Genomic DNA, 3,691 nt, shown 5'->3' with positions numbered 1-3,691 from the left:
GGATTGTTTTTCTGAGGGCGAGAAGGGCTTTTGCAGCTGTTGGTTTGCTTCACCTACCTTTCTTGCAGCAATTTTTTCCCCAGCCTTCAGCTAAGAATGACTAGAGCAAAAGGAGCCCCTGCCTGGGGGCCTGTCGTTCCCTGAGCCTTGTCGCTCAGGCTGCAGACTGAGCAAGAGGAAGACAGGGACAGACACTCTTCACTCCTGCAGCTCTCCCTTTCTAGATAGGTGTGCGTGCACGTGTGTGTGTGTGTGTGTGTGTGTGTGTGTGTGTGTGTGCGCGCGCGCGCGTGTTCCTTCTATGGCTGGTGTAATCCTTCATCTTCACAGTGGGGTGCTGGGACCATGACCCTGGTCTGTCTTGTTGCCACCTTCCTTCTCGTGTCTGGGGACCATACTGGATTCTGTTCCCTGCACGTGCCTGTGTCCTGCTGAAGAGCAGGCTCGGAAGCCCTTCATGCTTGAAGAGGGGCTCGCTGCTCCTGGGGTAGCTCTAAGCATCACAGGGATGTGAAACATCAGCTGTGTCTCACACACTGGTGTTTGCATTCTCTGGACACGCTCACACACTGGCTGGAGTAGGACGCCTGGACTGTGGAGACATGAGGGAAAAGCCTGCACACTGCGTGGGCGCTTTGTGCAAGTTGCTTGGCGGCCTTTGAGTGGGCCCTGCGTGCTCCAAGAATGTGCAGAGGTGGCCATTCTCATTTTTCTCGTTTCTTTTCTTCTAGACTCCTCTGTTGCTCTGGTTAGCTCTGGCCAGAGGCAGCCCGTGCATGCCCGTGAGGTGAGAAGCAAGGGGACTGGGAAAAAGCATGCAGGGAGTTTTGGTCAATCCCAACACTATCGCGCCTAGAGGAGGGAAGGTCAAATCTGCAGAGGTGAGATCAAGCAGGGAAGAAAGGCTTAATTAAGTCAGGTGTGCTCTGAGCTTCTGCCATCCAGGGGCGGTTAACTCCAGTGTCCCGAGCTCTCTCCTGTGTCCAGTACCCGTTAGCCCAACCCCGCTGAGGCAACTTCTCTGGGCTTCAAGAGGCCCGGAAATCCGCGGAAGCGAGTTCTGAGCTCACACACGCGTGTAAGAATTCGTCTTCGAGCGCTTTTCGGATAACATCGTGTGACTACTGGACGCTTCCTCCCATGCGTCTTGTACAATTTGGCAGCTTCAAGTGCCAGACTCCCACTGCGTCCAAGGGGTGGAGTGCCGGGAAGAGGGGAGCTGCAGAAAAGAGCCGGTGTGCTGGCGGCGTGTCCGCCTCCTCTTTGGCCTTCTCAGGACGTGCGTGCGCGTGTCCCCGAGCTCCTCTTCGTCCTTTTCACCTCTAGGAATTTTTAAGGGAAGAGCTTGCCTGAAGCCCCAACTTGGGCCAGCTTTTACTCTCAAGCTGTGACTCGAAGCTCCCATCTCTATCCTGAAAAACTAGGTTAGACAGACAGGCCTGGGAAAGCCATCCTTGTCCTGAGCCGGGAGCAGGCGGCTGTCGGAGTTTTCAAAGTCGCGGCTTGGAGACTGGGAAAGACAGAGGCCCGCCGCGTGCACAGACAGTTAGTTAATGGAAAGCCTGTAAATCGGTTTTAAGTGCACCCAGGACAGAGGGGGAGGAAGGTGGAGGTGGGGACGGTGGTGGCAGCCGGAGATGGTGTGGTGAGGGACAAAGGGGATACCCATCCCGCTGCTCTGAAACTAAGACCCATCTCCCCTTCTCCATTGTTCTTAACTTAGAAAAATAAACGTATTAAAGAAACTCGTTGGGATAGGGAAACCCGAGCCCCCCCTAGCCCGCCCCAAGCGGAGGAGTCCGCGGCCTCCCTTGGCAGGGAACCCGGCTGCGGCTGTCCCCCTCTCTCCCTCCCTCCTCCCCGCCCCCGGAGGGGCATTGCTACTACGGCGATCGCCACCTCACGCCGAAGGAATGCTCGAAGTATGCACACGTTCCCAAAAGTAGACCTCCTTCACCGCCGAGGAGCATACATCACCCGTGGCAGCCTTCCACCTTCTCAAGGCGTTTCGTAACCGAGTAAACTGAGAGCCGGGAACAGCCCTCTCTATTAAGTAGCCCGCGGCGCGGAGTCTCTTCCCAGTCGGCAAAGGCGACCGCTGCAGACGCGTCCGCCGGCAGCTGAGTTCAGTCCCCCTGCCTCCGCTCCGCGCGCTAGGCGCTGCTGCAGGGTGCTCCCGTCGCCTTCTCCACACCCACGGCCGCCAGGTGCTCCCGGAGCGCAGCGTCCTCACAGGCCCGGGGGGTCCCACGCGCCGGCTGCTGGACGCCCGCTCCCTCTGTCACCTCCGGCTCAGGTCAGTCTGGCTTCTGTTCCCCATCCCATCCCCCCACCCCTCGTGGCCTCTCCCCCAAAGATAACCGGAGGAAAGTCGCTTCTTGCTTACACCTTAACCAGGGGCTGGCAGAATGCCCGGCAGGGGCTGCTTGGCTTTGGAAGCCATTGATTCGTGTGCCCGAGCTAGATCTGTGGCACGGGAACTTTGCGGGTTCTTTGGAGTTTTGGAGGGAGAAGGAAAGGTGGCTTGCTCGCCGTGCAAAGTGGGACCTCAGTGTGTCCATCTGCAGGGGAATGCCCTCTATAGTCGCTGTCGCTTTCAGTGAAGTGCACGGGCTGCGTAGGTCGCTCTTTATAATCTGGTGGCTTTGCCAGGGACCCCAGGCTTGCAGCAGGGGCACAAGGCATTGCCGGAAAACGAAGTGAAGTTCTGTACGCTCCGCGAAGAATTCCAGGGAGGGCCAGTGGAAAGCGCTCCAGCTTGGCGAGACTGGGCGCTAGTGGCATCTCCAGATGGTCCCGGGGAGCTGCTCTGGCTTCATCCTCCACTGCTTTCAAAGGGCTGGTGGGTTAGGCCGGCTTTCGCAGCTTCTGAGACTTCCTTTTTGGGTTCCTCCTGAATGCATTGGGATTAAGTTGTACCCAGGGTCAGTCATTGGGACCTTTGAGGAGGTTTCTCCTCCAATCTTTGAGTGCAGAGATCAGAGTGTGTGGAGACAGCACATTTAAGAGCAGTGACAAATGGGACCTGCATCTGGCTTCCTCAGCCACCATTCCCTGACCAATTCCAATCTTTGGCGTATATCTCCTCTCAGCTCTAAGGTTGGAGTCTTTTAAAGAATATTGGGATAGGATTGGGGGAGGGGGGAGGCGAAGAAATAAGTCTAAGCTCGTCCTTGCCTAGGTAGCCTTTATAGAAGACGCACGTGACGCCTGGAATCTAGATGGGCCCACGAAACATATGTGTGCCTGTGTGTGCGTTTGAAAAAAAATTAACTTGAGAGAGTTAAGGAGTTGATCTTTTGCAGCAAGGGGTGGGGGAGGGGCGAGTTGTCCGAAAGGGACCAGTTCCCATAGTGCCCCCACTCCGGGCAGTTGATTCCTTTTCATTCATGAGGGGGAAGTGAGGGAAATCCTACTGCCACGTAAGGGCTACCGCTTTCAGACATGTATGTCTGAGAATGCTCAATGAAGTGTTGCTAAGCACTCCGATAAATGTTTTGGCTAAGAAGGAGAGAGAAGCTTTTCTTTAAAACGTATACGAACGGATTTCTTGGCCGGCTGAGAAGGCTGAGTTATCCATCAGACACCCCAAAGAGAGGTGATTCATTCTGGATGCGGAGTCAGGAAGCCGATAGGTGGCGCACTAGACTAAGATTAAATTCTTCCAAGTCTCAAGTTTTTTTTTTTTTTT

The 3,691-nt window shown here is 55.6% G+C and overlaps 1 protein-coding gene across 3 annotated transcripts in view; it reads left to right on the top strand.

The window, feature by feature from the left end:
• Nucleotides 1–891: 891 nt before the first annotated feature.
• Col12a1 (collagen type XII alpha 1 chain) overlaps nucleotides 892–3,691 on the top strand; it is a 129,804-nt gene continuing 127,004 nt past the window's right edge. For 2 of the 3 annotated variants that reach the window (XM_031345995.1, XM_031345996.1), the window contains exon 1: nucleotides 892–2,296. The gene's annotated coding sequence lies outside the window, so the exon portion shown is untranslated. The remainder of the gene's footprint in view (nucleotides 2,297–3,691) is intronic. The other variant, XM_031345997.1, reaches the window with a different exon arrangement.

The sequence above is a fragment of the Mastomys coucha genome, unplaced genomic scaffold, assembly GCF_008632895.1.
Source record: "Mastomys coucha isolate ucsf_1 unplaced genomic scaffold, UCSF_Mcou_1 pScaffold23, whole genome shotgun sequence".
NCBI lineage: Eukaryota > Metazoa > Chordata > Mammalia > Rodentia > Muridae > Mastomys > Mastomys coucha.
This window is presented reverse-complemented; position numbering and strand designations above follow the sequence as displayed.